This window comes from Microtus oregoni, unplaced genomic scaffold, assembly GCF_018167655.1.
Source record: "Microtus oregoni isolate MIOR12 unplaced genomic scaffold, Mior012 000073F_001, whole genome shotgun sequence".
NCBI lineage: Eukaryota > Metazoa > Chordata > Mammalia > Rodentia > Cricetidae > Microtus > Microtus oregoni.
In genome coordinates, this window is record NW_024543981.1 from 2,876,733 (window position 1) to 2,895,076 (window position 18,344).

Consider the following 18,344-nt stretch of genomic DNA (forward strand, 5'->3'; position numbering starts at 1 on the left):
CTTTTTAAAGGGAAGCAGAGATGCTTTTTTCGCAGGCCGAAGTTCGAGCCGACCTCGCCTTGCCAAGTGCAGGAAATCCTTAAGGGGCAGCGCAGCCTGCTTGGCCCTATCCAGGACCGGAGCTCTCTAACCCCGCTGAAGCTCCAAAGGGAATAGTTTAGGGCCAGTAAGAGGAAGTCTACCCTCACTCAGCGAAGACGAAACTTAGTGCAGCTGGCAATCTTCTCCCCCAAAGTGGGTTTGGAATGTAATAACAGAAAAAGTGCAGGCAAATGCTCCACTGGACGCCTTAGAGTAATGAAGGCGATGCCAATCAATGAGGGAAGAGGTCGGAAAGGACAGCTCAGTTCTCTGGTCCTCAAGATAGATTGTTGAGGTTTGTTGCTTCAGCGATGGGGGAGAGGAAAGGTTTTGGAAGGATGATTTGATACATAAAGATGGTTAAGCCAGAAGTGAAGTTTAACTCCAGACTCTACCTCTCATTTCCTTTGGGGCCACCCTGCGCACAACCAAACCTCCCTTGTAACTCCTGTCGTCCTCGCAATCTCGATTTTCCTTACTCTTTAACTCTGCACCATGTTTACTTGGAATCTTGAGGAAATCGGTGTTAAGCTCTCCCTCAACTCACTTCAGGGCTCTATGTTAAACATGGGGCCAGACAAATTGAGAGACAGGGTACACAAAACACACAAGGGCCTGCTTCACAGATTACTGACTCCGTTTATTTATTTATCTATTTATTTATTATTTACAGAGGCAGAGTCTTGCTTTGTAAGGAGGGCTGGTCCGGGATCCACCCTGGAACCCACAATGGCCTTGAACTTGAGCTCCCCCAGCTCGAGGTTTTCACTGGAAGCAATCTTACTCAGCAAACTTGCTCCCATTTTGAAAGTTAAGAAACTGAGGCCACCCAGAGGACTTAATCACTTGCTGAGCTCACACGGGGAGATAGTAAATAGAGATTAAAACGTGGTTTAGAAATAGAAGTGGGGTTGATGTTTAGGATCAGATTAAGCAGCCATATTCCACACCAAGTCCCTTTAGGTCCCTTCAAATGGCTCTGTTACTTTAGTTTTAGTGGCATATTTTTTATTGTTTCTGTCATCTGTGTTAGGTCATAAGTATTCAAATGATGGAAATGGTCTTGACATCTCAGCTTAGTAACCACAAGCTGTCCTATAGAAGGCACTCTGTGCATATTTCTTTTTCTAATGTTAGAAATTAGGAGTTTAAACCTTCAAGCTTTTCCTGGTCAGAATGTGCCTTATCTACCTAGCCATCTACACACCTGGCTTGGAAGGGACTCTTTTAGGGGTAAGATCTTTCTACTGCCACAAAGCCTTGATGCTGGGCTTTGTACTTTGAGGGACTTTTAAATGTAAACACAGCGGGTGAGTGGCCACCATGGCTTGGTTGGTTAGAGTACCCATTCAGAGGCAGGACTAAGCTGCTTAGTTACAAATCTGTTATGTATGTTCTGGGCCTTGGTACCCTTCTTCCAACCCAATATATGGCAGACAGTGCAAACATTTATGCAAATAAGCACAGAGCCCTGCTGCTTTCAAAAATAAATGATGGAGCCCATATCAGCAGGGTGTCTTGGCAGGATTTGGAAGGGCCCTGCCTTCCCTTTGCTAGTTCTCTTGAACATTCAGCACAGCGAGAAGCAGTGTCCCCTAGCCCCCTTGTTTCCCCAACCCCTCCAAAACTACAAGTAGCCACAAACCACATGGCCCACAAGCAACTGAGATTTGTGGCCTTTGGAACTTCCCAGGGCAGGGGTCAGTCAGAAGGTCAAAAGGGGGTGTGGGCATCACACAGTCCAGAGTCATTACTCTAATGCCCTTTGGGAGAGTTTCCAATCAATGGGCCTATTTGTCCTCCCTTTGGGGAAGACTGGGGGTAGGGCAGTGGGGGTGTATTATCAAGCCCACCCCCACAACACTGCCTCACAGAAGCTCATCCAGGGGCCTGGCATCCTGAAAACCTCACTACTACCCAGAAGACAGAAACCAGAAGTGGGATGATTTCTCTGAACCTTGGCAGGTAGAATGTCTTCTTTCCTTTCGAGGTTAGGTATGTAAGAGTTTGGATTTTCATTAGAGGATCTGTGACATTTAAAGAGCCAGCCAGATCACTTTGTTCCCTGTGCCCTCCTCCATGGAACACATTTTAAATGGCCAGTTCCCAGAAAATGCCCCAACTCACAATGTTCCATCTAGGAGAGTCTTAGAATCATTTCATGTAAGAAATAGATTGGATACTATAATGGTTAAACACCTGGAGCAGGGCATTGGCTGGACCTGGATTCCAAACTCAGCTTTGCCATTAGCCACCATGCAACCTCTTTAAATTGCCTTCTCTGAGCCATGGTTTCTTTATTTGCCAAAGAGGGATAATAGTAGTACCTACCATATGAAACTGTTGTTTGATTTAATATAATATGTGCTATACACTTGGCACTTTGGAAGAGCTAAAAGAATAGTAGCCGTGGTGACCATTTTTATTAGTTTTTGTTGCAAACAAGTACTATTCTATTTGGTACACATCTGGCCCGGGGCACTTCACAAGTCAAGTCATTTCCCCCAAGATCCTGGAGAGATGGAATTCCTTCTGACACTCCTCCCACACAGCATTTGGGTTATTTGATATGGGATTGGCCAGCGCTATGCCCCAATGCAGAGTAAGTGTGGCTGTGGCTACAGGCAATATCCCCTGAGGGGACTTAGCTTTATTGACTAAAATAGCATTAAGTGGCCAGCTGTGTGTGTCTCAGATAAATAGTCCCCACCATAGAATCTAAGATGCTCACTACTGGTATGTAGTACCTGGTAAGCACCCTGGTAGTAGCCTCTAAGCTAAGAGCTTACATTTGCAGATAAGCAGCTGTGGAAATGTTATTGCCTGAATCACTTGATCTTCAATAGCCTTTCTTTGAAATTACCCATCTTCATAATGGGGACTCACTTTTGATTCCAAATTGCAGTAGTGGGTTCAAGTGATGTTGCTAGTGGTAGCATGAAGAAGGCTACCTCAGAAAGTGCTGGGCATAATGTCAGGGTGGCAGAACAATATATGGTTCTGCCAAGACGTCACCAATACATAGGTCCAGCTCTGTTTTTACAGGGCATTTTCATCTCAGTTGTTGTTGTTGTTGTTATTATTATTATTATTATTATTATTATTATTATACACAGGGTCTTGTTATGTAGCTCAGCATGGCCCGGAACTCTCTATCTGCCTGTCTTAGCCTCCAGAGATCTGGGATTACAGGAATGGGGTATTCAGTCATCTCACTTTTAAGTTCATCCTTATTCGGTTAGGACTGCCAAGTGGAGACAGTATCCCATCAGACTCAGGGCTCCTGAGGCTGGAGATATTGTCGCATACCCCTCCCCAAGACTCCCCACCCAGGACTGAGAGCTTTCTGAAACTGGAGCCCGAGTCTCCTCCCTTAAACTGGATATTTTTCCAGCCTGAGGAACCAAGTGAGCTGCTTCGGCTCTCAGGAGCATCTCCCGGACCAGTGCCCTATGCATTCTTTAGTATTCGAAGCACCCGGAGACTTGGCACCCAAGGCAGAGCAATTGGTGCGAACCGGGCCACAAAGGTTGCCAGAGGGGCTGAATTTCTGTCCTCTGACTGGAAAGGAGAATGAGAAGGCTGCCCGTTGTGAGGAGGGAGGGCCCACGTGGTGGGTTGCTGTAAAGGGGTGCTCCGGAGTCGGTGCAGGCCCTTTTATCTGTCCCCTGCTCAGAAGCCCTCTCCCCAAAGGGGGCTGGCTGCCTATGAAGGGCCCGCGGGGGAGGGGAAAGGAGAGGGCGAGAGCACTATGGGGGCTGGGGGAGGCTGGAGAGGTGGAGGGCTGGAGATCAAGCAGCTAGGAGCCTCCGGGAGAACGCACGGAGGAAAAAAGCGGAGGAAGGAAACCCATCCTGCCTCCGACACCCGACTATCTCCTGCTACCAGCCGAAAGGTGCTGCCTCAGGAAGAGGTGATAGGAACCTTGAGAGCAGGCGGTCACGTGAAGAGAGAGAGAGAGAGAGAGAGAGAGAGAGAGAGAGAGAGAGAGAGAGAGAGAGAGAGAGAGAGAGAGAAAGGAGGAGGAGGAGGAAAAAAAGCGGACAGACAGACCAACAAAGAGCCCAAGAGCCCAGAAGGAGGCCGGCATGGAGGCATGGACCAGAGGTGAAAGGAGGGGCTCCATGCCGCGGGCCTTCTCCCTCTTTTCCCTTCTTCCTCACCTCGACTCTCTGGTCTCACACTTAGGGGGCCCAGTGACCAAATGGGGACTGCAGGGTCTATTCGCCCGCCTAAGAAGCCCTTTCTTCTTCTAGATCACACTGTCTACTGGACTAGGTTTGACATGTCCCACTCCCAGAACAACAAAATGGTCTGTAATTGGGGCCGGTAAATACCACTCCTTTTTAGCTTGCAAAATTCGAGCAATTCTCTGTTATCTGTGCGGCGCGCGCCCGGGAAGGGGGCGGTCCTCCGGGTCCTTGGAGTCTGGAATCCCCCTGACCTTATAGTACCCCTCAAGTCCACTGAGACGAGATCCAGGGTTCATTGAGCAACAACAAGCAAAGGTTTGGATAGGAGTCTAACAGTGCTAGGCAGAGTGCTAAGTGTAAGGGACTTGATGAAATGGACAAAACATGCAGCCTGTTTTTATTGTGACAGGTAGAAAAAGCTGACTGTGAAAGAGGCTATACCAAGTGCCAGAGAGGATATGGAGAACAGAGAAGTAACAGAGAATGGGAAGGTTTTTAGTGGGCGGTAGCATGTGAGCATTTGGGCTTAAGTAGAGTTCTGGAATCCAGAGGCTAGAGGGAAAAGAGGAATTGTTCTGAGCAGAAGGACCGGAGCAAAGACCCACCACTTCTAGCTGAACCTTCGTTGGACCACAGTTATAAAGGGAAATCTGTCATTTCAAAACAAATTGAACTGTAAACATTGCTAGTTTTCTTTATCTAATTGCAGACCCCACTGCTGGCCCCTCATTGGTGCTGATTACTGGGAATTGGCTATAATTTTCCAAAGTGCTACCAATTCAATGAAAACATTGCTCAGTCTGCTTTTTCCATTGAGGAAGTGAGGGCCAGGAGGAAATGAAGTCAATATCCTGTCTGTCCCCAGTACCCCTGCCCCACAAGGATAGGAGGTGACCACCCACTCAGTGAGTATGGCCCAAAGGCACTAAAATCTCTGCCCTGGCATTGCCCTCCTCTCACATCACACACATGGCCTTAACATTCCTTGCTGGGATTGAACAACCAGACAAAGTCTCTAAATTTAGACTCTAGGTCCTTATGAACAGGCCAAGATATTCCTTGGGTGTCTTACTCCTCTCTTGTTGACATCCTAATCATATGAATTACTTTATCTGATGGCTTGCTTAGTTTGCAAAACTATGTTCTACTCTCTATCCACAGGAGTTTTACTAAGGTCCCCGAGAATCCTTACAGCCTTTCTTCTGGCCAACTCCCAACTGCCCTAGAAGTTGGGGTCTTATAAACATGTGTATATTTCATTGCAGGGGAGGGCACGACAGCTATCAGCTTTAGGTCTTGACTTATAAAATATCATCCTCAAGGCTAGAGATGTCGGGCTTTTTTTTTTTTTTTTTTTGAGAAGTGGCTGGCTGGATTTCTCAGGGCAATGGAACCAAATTCCAGACTAAGCTGCAGTCCCAATGGCATCGTTTCCCACGTTCTATTGGAGAGGCAATCCCCTCACCACAATCAAACGTTTGTGGTTGTTACTCACTTGTCCTATCTGTTTTTTATTCTTCACACTGTTCATCAGTGAGCATCCCTTTGTACTCAGGACTGGGCATAGATTCCTTTCCCACCAAGAATTTCTGCTCCACTAAGAAAGACATTGAGGCAGGCAATGGTGGGGCATTCCTTTAATCCCAGCACTTGGTGGGGAAGGGGGTGGGGCAGGATGAACTTTGAGTTTGAGGCCATCCTGGTCTACAGAGCAAGATCCTGGACAGCCAGGGCTACACAGAGAAACCCCATCTTGGAAAAAAAAAGCCCCCCCCCAAAAAAAATAGAGAAAGAGAGAGAGAGAAAGAGAAAAAAGAAAAAAAAGACAGACATTGAAACCTGGTATATGGTAGCACAGGCCTTTAAATCTCAAGAGGCAGAGGCAGGCAGATATCTGTGAGTCAAGGTCAGCCTAGTCTACAGAGCAAGTTATAGGCCAGCAGGACTACTCAGTGAGACCCAGTCTCAAAAGTAGTTTGTTGTTGTTGTTGTTTGAGGCAGGATTTCTCTGTATAGCTTTGGAGCTTGTTGTGGAACTAGAACTACCAGGCTGGCCTCAAACTCATAGAGATCCACCTGCCTCCCAAGTGCTGGGATTAAAGACATACACCACCATGTTGACCTGGAACTCATACAGTCTAGGCTGGCCTCGAATTAATGGCAATAACCCTGCCTCAGCCTCCAAAATGCTGAAATAGAGGCATAAGCCATCACACTCAGCTAGCTGTGTGGATTTTAGTTAGGGAGCCTCAGTTTTCTTATTTGTAAAGTAGAAATACTAATGACACATGTAGGGTCCTTATGCGCAGATGCATTGATAATTTATACCAAAAAAAGCCAAACACAGAACCTAGTTCTCCTGCTTTTCTGTGGGTATGTTATTACATAGCCACTGTTCAGAGACAATCAACTGCTATTAACGTTTTAGTGCACTTTCTTCCAGTTTTTGTTTTGTTTCGTTTTATTTTTGAGTCCTAATATGTAGCCCAGGCTACCCCCAAACTCTCCATTCCTCTTGTGCTAGCCTCCCTAGTTCTGAGATTATTGGCGTGCACCACTACGTACGGTCTTTTTCCTTTTTAGAGAGGTGGGGGAGGCAGAGACTCATATAGGACAGTGTGGTCTGGAATTCACTATGTAGCCAAGGATGACCTTTAGCTTCTGATCCTCCTGCCTCTATCTTCTCACTACTAGAATCATAGCTATCATTACATCACTCTCTTTTACAATGCAGTGCTGGGGATTGAACCCAGGGCTTCATGCATGCTGGGCAAACACTTTATCAACTGAGCTACATCCCTGGCCCCCAGTGATTTTTTTTTTAAAAATTGCCTATTTTCCTCAGTTACATAGTTTGTGATTAAACTTAATACATAATTTCATGCCGGCCAGTGGTGGAGTATGCCTTTGATCCCAGCACTAGGGAGGCAGAGGCACGTGGATCTCTGTGAGTTCGAGGCCAGCCTGGTCTACAAGAGCTAGTTCCAGGACAGGCTCCAAAGCTACAGAGAAACCTTGTCTTGAACCCCCCCCCCAAAAAAAAACTTAATACATAATTTTATACCTTACTTTTTAACCTAAAATTGCAATAGTAACTTCCTTGGTATTTGAAAACATTATCTTGGTGAGCACATAATTATTCATTGTGTAGATTCCTGTTGCTTTTTCAAAGTTCCCAGGCCTACCGTTTCCTTTGTTCTTTACCCATGACCACCTCAGCAATGCCCTTGCCAAAGACAATTACAGAACCACCTGTTTCCCATCCTTCACATTCAAACCCAATTATTTCCCAAGACATTGATTGGGATCTCTCCTTTTACTTAGGCATTTCCACAGATGTCTGTCCTTACACTTTGAAAAGTTAATTTTTAACCTAGCATACAAAGTAATAAAAATACCAAATGCCTCACAAATTTGCTTGTTATTCTTGCACAGGGGTCATGCTAATTTCCATATTCCAATTTTTGGGACATGTGCTGCTGAACGTTGTCCTTACACTTAATGAAAACTCAGGCACACTCAGATCTTTGGGTGCCTGATAACTTTAGCCTCAGAGGATCGTCCCCTCTTTCAGTTCATGCTTCCTGTTCCCAGGCTCTAACCTGCCTTTGGAGCCTATGCTCAACTGGAAGCTTCTTTAAGAAGTCCTTGAGGGCTAGTTATGTTTCTCCTCTACCAGTCAGAGATAACACCTCCATTGCTGGGGCAACACTTACGTGTTTGTTCTTGAGATAGCTCTCATGAATCTCACATTGGCCAGATCTCTCTTTATGTAATCAGAGATCTCGCTGACAGTCTGATCCTCCTGCCTCTTCCTTTCTTCCAAGTTCTAGGGCTACAGGTGTGCACCACCGTGCCTTCTTTCAGACGATGCTAGAGATGGAACCCGCGGCTCCATTCATGCCCAGGCAAGTACCCTACCAGCTGGCCTGCAACTCCAGCCTGTAAACTTAGTTTTTGGTGTGTAGGTGAGGGAAGGGTCAGCATCTTTCCATTTACTCCAAGATGTACTGGAACTCGAGATCCTCCTGTCTCTATCTTCAGAATGACAGAGAGGTAACTGTGTGCCACGCGGTTTTTCTCTTGCCGAAACAGTAGGCCAGGAGGTAAGTAAGCGCTGTAGTTGCTGTTAGGGTTTCGGGGGCCAGGTCAGGAGGAAGGATACCGAATGGTGACAAGTGTAAGAAATAGGAGCCAGTGAGGGGATGGAGAAGAAAGCAAGGGCTTTCCTTGGGCCGTTTCTTTCTTCTTTAGGTAAACAAAAGTGTCTCCAATCTGAGACAAAAACCACCAAGTAGATGGTTTTCTCTGGGGGGCATGAAGCTCAGCAGGCCTGTTCTGGATGGCAGCCCTCTCGCTTCAGGAAGAAGGAGACTGTAGCTAGTCCTTAGCCAGAAACTTTGGTCTGGAGCAGGCAGGTCTGGGCTCCAGTACAGGAGAGAAGAAGAATGACCCACTGGAGTTCTTGGAGGAACTGGGTCAAAGGGACAATCCTAGGAGCGAGAGTTAATTTTAAGGGGAAATTTCACCCATTCGAAATCAGTGGAGAAGAATGTATTATTTAATGAATGGTTTGGGGATATGTGAATATTTGAGAAAAACAAGTTAGCACCTCATGCCATCACCAAATAAAAGCAGAAAGTGGCATAATGATAGCCAGTTAGTGATTTGTTCCAGAGACTGAGCCTAAGGCGAAACATAGACTAATCGTGCCTCTACCGCTGAGTTCGTCAAGCTCTTGGTTGCTACAGCAGCTAAGCCTCATGGAAGTATACAAGGTTTCTGCTGAAAGCTATCTGGGATCTCATTGGGACTGAAACTGTAAAGAATCAGGGCCGAGAAATACTCAGTTAATAGAGTACTCCCCTAATATGTATGAGGTCCTGTGTTCTATCACCATCTCCAGAGAAAACTGGGCGTGGTGGCGCACCCCTCTAATTCCAGCAAGAACTGGAGGCAGGACAATAGGAAGTTCAAGATTGTCTTCCTCTACAGAGCAAGTTTGAGGTCATTCTAAGTTGCCTGAGATCCTGTCTCAGAAACAAAACCAACTAACCAACCACCCAAACAAACAAAAGCCATATAGATTCACCCTCAGCAAAAGGGATTAGGGAACAGTCAGGTCCATGTCACATGCCTACCTTGCTTAGGATGCCATGACATTAGTGTTCCCGCCAGAGACTTGCTGCTATTCTGTACACCTGGATGCAGATACCTCCAGGATTCATTGCTCTTCTCCCCTGAAGCACGGTAGTGCTAAAGTTCCAAAGTCCATAGGGAGCTCTCTCATCGAGCTAGGCAAGGTCTGGGTGAGATGTTCCTAATCTAGCTGTCAGTGGGTTTACTTTTGTTGTTGTTGTTTTTGTTTTTGTTTTTCGAGACATGGTTTCTCTGTAGTTTTAGAGGCTGTCCTGGAACTAGCTCTTGTAGACCAGGCTGGCCTCAAACTCACAGACATCCATCCACCTACCTCTGCCTCCCAAGTGCTGGGATTAAAGGCGTGCGCCACCACCTCCCGGCGTCAGTGGGTTTACTTTACCAGGCTGTTGGGATACTGAACAATCAAAACCAGGAATGTCAGTGCTGGAGATATGGCTCAGTGGTTAAGGGCACAAGCAGCTCTTGCACATGACCTGAGTTTGGTTCCCAGCATCCACATTAGGTGGCTCACAGCTCCATGTAACTCCTGTTCCAGTGAAATCTAAGGCCACTTATGAGGGCACCTCATGAACACATATCACCCCAATATACTTTCTTTTTTCTTGTTTCCTTTTTTAAATTGATATTTACTGAGCTCTACATTTTTCTCTGCTCCCCTCCTTGCCACTCCCCTCCCTCCTCAATCCTCCCCCATGGTTCCCATGCTCCCAATTTACTCAGGAGATCTTGTCCTTTTCTACTTTCTACTTCCCATGTAGATTAGATCTATGTAAGTCTCTCTTAGGGTCCTCATTGTTGTCTAAGTTCTCTGGGATTATGATTTGTAGGCTGGCTTTCTTTGCTTTTTTTTTTTTTTTTAAAAAAAAAACCACCTATGAGTGAGTACATGTGATAACTGTCTTTCTGTGTCTGGGTTACCTCACTCAAAATAGTTTTCTAGCTCCATCCATTTTCCTGCAAAATTCAAGATGTCATTATTTTTTTCTGTTGTGTAGTACTCCATTGTGTAAATGTACCACATTTTCCTTATCCATTCTTTGGTCGAGGGGCATTTAGGTTGTTTGCAGGTTCTGGCTATGACACACAATGCTGCTATGAAAATAGTTGAGCACATATCCTTGTGGCACAATTGATCATCCTTTGGATATATACCCAAAAGTAGTATTACTGAGGAAGGTTGTTTCCTAATTTTCTGAGAAATCGCCACACTGACATCCAAAGGAGTTGAACCAGCTTGCATTCCCACCAGCAATGCAAGGGTGTTCCCTTTACCCCACAACCTCTCCAGCATAAGTTGTCATCAGTGTTTTTGATCTTGGCCATTCTTACAAGTGTAATATGGAATCTCAGAGTTGTTTTGATTTGTGTTTCTCTGATGACTAAGGATGTTGAACATTTCCTTAAGTGTCTTTCAGCCATTTTAGATTCCTCTGTTGAGAGTTCTCTGTTTAGGTCTGTACTCCATTATTTTAATTGGATTATGTGATCTTTTGATGACCAATTTCTTGAGTTCTTTGTATATTTTGGAGATCAGACCTCTGTCTGATTTGGGGTTAGTGAATATCTTTTCCCATTCTGTAGGCTGTCATTTTGTCTTGTTGACCATGTCTTGCTTTACAGAAGCTTTTCAGTTTCAGGAGGTCCCATTTATTAATTGTTTCTCTCAGTGTCTGTGCTGCTGGGGTTATATTTAGGAAGTGGTTCCCTGTGTCAATGCATTCAAATGTACTTCCCACTTTCTCTCCTATAAGGTTTAGTGTGGCTGGCTTTATGTTGAGGTCTTTGATCCATTTGGACTTGAGTTTTGTGCATGGTGATAGATATGGGTCTATTTTCATTCTTCTACACGTTGCTATCCAGCTATACCAGGACCACTTGTTAAATATGCTTTCATTTTTCCATTTGATATTTTTTTGCTTCTTTATCAAAGATCAGGTGTTCGAAGATGTGTGGATTGATATCCGGGTCTTCTATTGGGTTCCATTGGTCCTCCTGTCTGTTCTTATGCCAATATTTTTTTTTTGAGACAGGGTTTCTCTGTGTAATCCTGGTTGTCCTGGAACTCGATTTGTAGTCCAGGCCAGCCTCCAACTCAGAGAGATCCACTTGCCTCGCCTCTAGGCTGGGATTAAAGGCATGAATTACCAAACCTAGTTTACACACACACACACACACACACACACACACACACACACACACACACTTAATTAATTAATCAAAAATAATACAAATAATATTTTAAAATCCCTCAAACTGTTAAATATAGCTGCTGACATTTTTGTTTTATTTTTTTGAAACAAAGTTTCACTATGTAGCCCTGACTGTCCTGGAACTTACTATGTAGACCAGGCTGGCCTCAAACTTAAACTCACAGAGATCTGCCTGCCTCTCAAATGCTGAGATTAAAGGTGTGTGCCACTGTGCCAGAGACACTTGCTTCCTTTTTATTTTTATTTTTATTTTTAAAGACAAAGGAGCTGGCCTTGAACTAACTCTAGATTGTCTTGCCTCAGTCTTCTCAGTGGTCAGATCACAGACACAGCAACCCAGCCAGGTCCAGCTTGTTGACGTTTCCTGAACGGTAAGTATGTCTGAGGGATCTGGCTGGCTACTCTACTTCATTATTTAAATTTAGTAATTAAAACATTGCTGTAAACTGGGTGGTGGTGGCGCACACCTTTAATTCCAGCACTTGGGAGGCAGAGGCAGGTGGATTTCTGTGAGCTTGAGGCCAACTTGGGCTACAAGAGCTAGTTCCAAGACAGGCTCCAAAGCTACAGAGAAACCCTGTCTCAGAAAGCTAATAAACAAAACAAAACAAAACAAAACAAAAAAGCCCAAATCTATAGGTTAGAAACTATTAGTATCTTTTTTTGTTTGTTTGTTATTTTTTCGAGACAAGGTTTCTTAATTGGGGGGGTGTGAGTTTGAGACAGGGTCTTACGTATAGCCCAGGCTGCTGTGAAAACACTATGGAGCTGAGAATGTCTTGAGAAACTGATCCTTACTGGGCAGCAGGGGTGCGTGTCTTTAATTGTAGCATTAGAGGGGAAAGGCTGGTAAATTTCTGAGTTCAAGGCCAGCCTGGTCTACAGAGTAAGTTCCAGGATGGCCAGGGCTGTTTGCATGTAAAAATCCTGTCTTGAAAAATAAAAGAAAATAAAATAACAAAAAAAAAAGAAGAAAGGAGAAATAAAAAGTTATCTTCTTGACTTTGCCTCCTCAGTGTTGGAGTCAGGTCTGTACCACTATGCTCAGCTCATATCTCCCCTTTAAAATGACATTTATTTATTTATTTGCATATGGAGGTGAACCAGGGCACACATGTGGAGACCAAAGGACACCTTTTGTGAGTCAGTTTTCTCTTGCCACATGAGTCCCCAGAATTGAACTCAGATCAGGCTTGGTAGCAGTACCTTTATACCTGCAGAGCTATCTCACAGGCCTTGGTATCTCCATTTTCTAGACAAAGCTGAGGATGCCTTTGATCACACAGCTAGTAAATAAGTAAAGAATGAAGCTGAGACTTGGTTCCAGCTTCTTCTGACTTTTTTTTTTTTTTTTTTTGGTTTTTCGAGACAGGGTTTCTCTGTGGTTTTGGAGCCTGTCCTGGAACTAGCTCTGTAGACCAGGCTGGTCTCGAACTCACAGAGATCCGCCTGCCTCTGCCTCCCGAGTGCTGGGATTAAAGGCGTGCGCCACCACCGCCCGGCTTCTTCTGACTTTAAAGGCTGTTCTTGGACTGGAGATGTAACTCAGTCTGGAGTGTTTGCTTATCATTGCCAAGTCTTAAGTTTGATCCTTAACACCCCATAAACCAGATACGGTGGGGGCATGCCTGTAATCCCCTCACTTAGGAGGTGGAGACGGGAAGATCAGATGTTCAAGGTCATCCTTACCTGCCTGCTGAATTCAAACACCACCTGAGCTATTTGTGACCCTGTCTCAAAAAAAAAAAAAAGCTTATGCTTGTTGTTGTCAACTATGTCCTAAAGTGATCAAGAATGGCCTCACGAGGTGGATCTCTGAGATCAAGGCCAACCTGGTCTATAGATTGAGTTCTAGGACAGCCAAAGTTACCCAGAGAAACCCTGTATTGAAAAACCAAAAAAAGGGGGGGGCCTCAAATAAAACCATAGACAAACTAGAACATAGATGAATAAGCTTCTTATCTGATCTCAGAAGTAGGGAAAGTTGTTTCAGGCATAAAGGTAAATGAAAGAACAATTAAGAACATGGATTTGGCTATGTAAAAACATAAAACTTTCTTAATTTTTAAATCATGTGTATGATGCATGTGTGGGCATGTACACATGAATATGAGTCTGTGAAGGTCAGAGGCATCATATCTGCCTGGAGCTGGAGTTCATACAGGTGGATGGTTGTGCACCACCTGATGTGGGTGGTGGGAACCAGACTCAGGACCTCTTCAAACACTGTATGTACTCTCACTCCCTGAACATCTTTCTTGCTCTAAAGCATCTTTTCTTAAAACATATTTGTGTATGTTTGTATGTCCCCACAGGAGTCAAAACGAGGGTATTGGATACTGGATAGAGCTGGAGTCATGTACAGTTATGAGTCACTTGACATGGGTGCTAGGAACTGAACTCAGATTCTCTTAGAAGAGCTCTTTATCCTTTGAACCATCTCTCTGGCCCAGAATGTCTTAATTAAAAAAAAAATAGAAAGTCTTACAAGTTCACAAGGAAAAGAAAACCAGTCAAAGAACACCAATTGGCCATTTATAATAAGATTTTTTTAAAGTTTTTGGTTTTTCGAGATGGTTCAGTCCTGGCTGTCCTGGGACTCACTTGGTAGACTATGCTGGCTTCAGACTCACAGAGATCCATCTGCCTCTGCCTCCCGAGTGCTGAAAGTGAAGTTGCGTTGCACGCCACCATGCCTGACGCATAATAAATTGTAATAGCCAATGGACTGGGAGTGGCAGCACGTGTCTGTAATCCCGACATTAGAAATGCTGAAGCAGGAGGATTATCTTGAATTCAAGGCCAATCAATCAATCAATCAATCAATCAATCAATCAATCAAGAGTTGTTGGAAGTGGAGAGATAGTTCAGCAGTTAAGGTTAAGGCTGCTCTTCCAGAGGACCTGAGTTCAATTCTAAGCACCCATATGGCAGCTCACAACTCCAGTTACAGGGCCTCCAACAGCCGGGCGATGGTGGCACACGCCTTTAATCCCAGCACTCGGGAGGCAGAGGCAGGCGGATCTCTGTGAGTTCGAGACCAGCCTGGTCTACAGAGCTAGTTCCAGGACAGGCTCCAAAACCACAGAGAAACCCTGCTTAGAAAAACCAAAAAAAAAAAAAAACAAAAACAAAAAAAACAGGGCCTCCAACACCCTCACACAGACATACACATAGGCAAGACACCAATGTACATAAAATGAATAAATAAATTTAAAAAAAAATAGTAAGAGCTGTCAATATGGCTCAGTGAATGAAGTCACTTGCCACCAAGGCTGTTGACCTAAGTTCAATACCCACAGTAGAATAAGGGAACCCACAAATTGTCCTCTGATCTACACATACACACACCACACACAGACCATGTATACATGCATATACACGTGCTCACACTTACATTTAATAAATGTAATAAAAACGTTTAAAATTAAGAAAAATGGCCGGGTGGTGGTGGCGCATGCCTTTAATCCCAGCACTCGGGAGGCAGAGGCAGGCGGATCTCTCTGAGTTCGAAAAAGCTAGTTCCAGGACAGGAACCAAAAGCTACGGAGAAACCCTGTCTCGAAAATCCAAAAAAAAAAAAAAAAAAAAAAAGAAAAAAGAAAAATGTTGAAAGCAGTGTGCTATCCTTAACATTCTATCAGTAATTTTTCATGTAGTCAATAAATGCCAAATTAAAAATAAGAAAAATAAATATGTAATGATACGAATAAAATACTAAAATGTTAATAGTAGTTAGCTTTATGTTGGTAGGATTACAAAAGAGTTTTATGATTGTTATAGTTCCCTGCATTTTAAAAACTTATACAATGAGCATGTGATGGTCATACCTATGTGTACATACACACACACACACACACACACATATATACATAAATATGTTCATTTTTGAAAGAGGAACTCATGTAGCCCACGTTGGCCTTAAATTTACTATATAGTTGAGGATGACTTTGAGTTTCTGTTCCTCCTGCCTTCACCTCCATGCTGGCATTACAAGCATGCTTTACTAAACCTGGATTATTCCGTGTTGGGGATTGAACTCAGGACTTCAGCATTCTACCAGCAGAGCCAGATCCCCAATCCTTTCTAGACCGTCTTTTAACGGAGGAAACTACTATCTTATTTCATTTTGCTACTTTAGACTTTCCCAATTCTTTTCTTACATTTTATTATGGGCCCTAGAGATTAAGGCTTCTTTTTAGCATTGTTTACATGAGACCTCTGGATCGGAGAGGGGAAATGAGTTACTTAGTGCCCCAGGAGAAAAGTAGTACCAGAGTCTGGAATCTAAGTTGGCCCCTGAGGCTGATTTCATGAACTTTTCACTGCCTCACAGAACAACAGATTCCAAGTGAACATAAGTCCTGATATTTTGTCGCTTTAGGGATGGAACCCAGGGCCTCTTCTGTGCTAAGCTGCACTCTACTGAGTCATATTCCTAGCCCTATAACTGCTACCTTGAGTAGTATATGTCCCCAGGGACTTGACAGCCACCCTGACTTCTAATCCTGGTCTTAATAACACACTGAACTTTTAATTTACTCTAGGCCTCAAGTACATAGATAGACCCATCTCTTGAACCTGGCCCTGAGTAACCCCTCATCTGTGATGTGTAGTAAGTCTTTTTTTTTTCATCTCCTTACTCCCATATAAATATTGATGGTTGGAAGGAAACAGGGAGCTTGGTATGATGGTACTCACCTGTAATCCCAGGGGGTATCTCAATCTGTAGCCCAAACTGGCTTTGACCTATGAAGGTCTCAAAATTGAATCAATTGTCATGCTGCAGGCTTTAGAGTTCTGCAATTACAGGTACAAACTCCCACTCCTAGAAAAGGTATATTTTTCTTTTCTTTTCTTTTCTTTTCTTTTCTTTTCTTTTCTTTTCTTTTCTTTTCTTTTCTTTTCTTTTCTTTTCTTTTCTTTTCTTTCCTTCCTTCCTTCCTTTCTTTCTTTCTTTCTTTCTTTCTTTCTTTCTTTCTTTCTTTCTTTTTTGGTTTGGTTTTTTTGAGACAGAGTTTATCTGTGTAACAGCCCCTGGCTGACCTGGAACTTCCTCCATTGACCAGGCTGGCCTCGAACTCACAGAGCCCTGACTGTGCATCCAGAGTGCTGGGATTAAAGGCATGTGCCACCACCACCAAGATCCTCTGTCTGACATTCTTTCAGTTCCTTTTTCCGCAGTGGGCTCTGAGCCTTCAGGAGTGTATTTAGGTGTCCCATTTTTTTTCAAAGGGAGTATTTTCTTACAGGCAAGTGGAAGGGCATCTTTTAACTAGAGTGGCCAGATCAAGGCCAGAGCTCTAACCTACCGATTAACCGCTTTCCAATGCCTGGGCAAAGGAATAAAACTCCCTTACTGCTCCCTAACTTCCTAGCTAGGGCTGAAACCAGAAACATTTCAACCATTTTCTGCTGTATGCATTCTCACTTTGCCTGTACTACAAGACACTAGAGCAAGGAGGCTACCACGGGGCCAGTGAAATGGTTCAGCACACAAGGTCTTAACATCTGGCTTTAATCCCCTGAACCTACATGGTAACATTTGAAGGTGGGTAATTGGTCTAGGCCTTTTTTGTTTGTTTGCTTGTTTGTTTGTTTGAGACATGATCTCCCTGTGTATCTCTGGCTGTCCTGGGAATCAGTCTGTAGACTAGGCTAGTCTCAAACTTATAGAGATCCTTCTGCCTCTGCCTCTGCCTCTGCCTCTGCCTCTGCCTCCTGAGGAATTAAAGGCATGCACCACCACTGCTCAGCTTGGTCTACACCTTTTATTTTTTTAAAGAACCACATTTATTTACTTATCTGTGCTCATTTGTATAGGCACTCATGCCACCGCTTATGTGTGGAGGTTAGAGGTAGCAAGAAGTTCATAGACAAGAGAAAGGGACTTGATGAAGTCTTTCCTTTATTTTTCTCTACCTAGAACTTTAAACTCAAGGGACTAGGCGTGGTCAAGGATACAGCTCCCAAGAAGCAACTAGAGAAGAGGTTGGGGGAGCGAGTGCAAGCAGAGAATCAAGATTTGGATTAAAAGAAACACCAGAGCTGGGTGTAGTCGTGACATACCTATAAGCTCAGCACTCTGGCGGTCCAGGCACAAAGGTCTATGGGGACACATAGCAAAATCAGACCGGATCAAAAAGTTGGCAGGTGATCAGAGTATGGGAAGGCTTCTGGAAGGAAGAGAAACTGGAACATTGACTTGGAGAATTTAGGTATGGAGAGTGCTGGGGGAGGGCACAGCAGGCTATTAGAACATCAGGAATCCACATGTGTGTATGTGTGTGTGTGGGGGGGGGGGATTTGGAGATTTGGAGATATTGGCACCAAAACAAACAGATACCCAGATAAGACAATGAGAGTTGCAAAGAACAAGACGACCAGCCAGAAGCCAGTTAGCCTCAAAGGGAGAAAACAAGTTCCAACGTCACTGTAGAGTTATAAAACAGGCTCTACTGATAGGAGCATGGGAAAAGAAATTCTGTATCTCTTTTGAGAAGTACATGGCTGTGCCTAACCATCTTCTATTCCTCACCAGGATGAGTTGATTTGGGAGTATTTTCATAGAGAAAAAAATCAGGGGATGGGGAGATGACTCAGTGGTTAAGAGTACTGATTGCTCTCAATTCTCAGTAGCCACATGACAGCTCACAACTGTCTGTAATTCCAGTTCCAGGGGACCTAATACCCTCATATA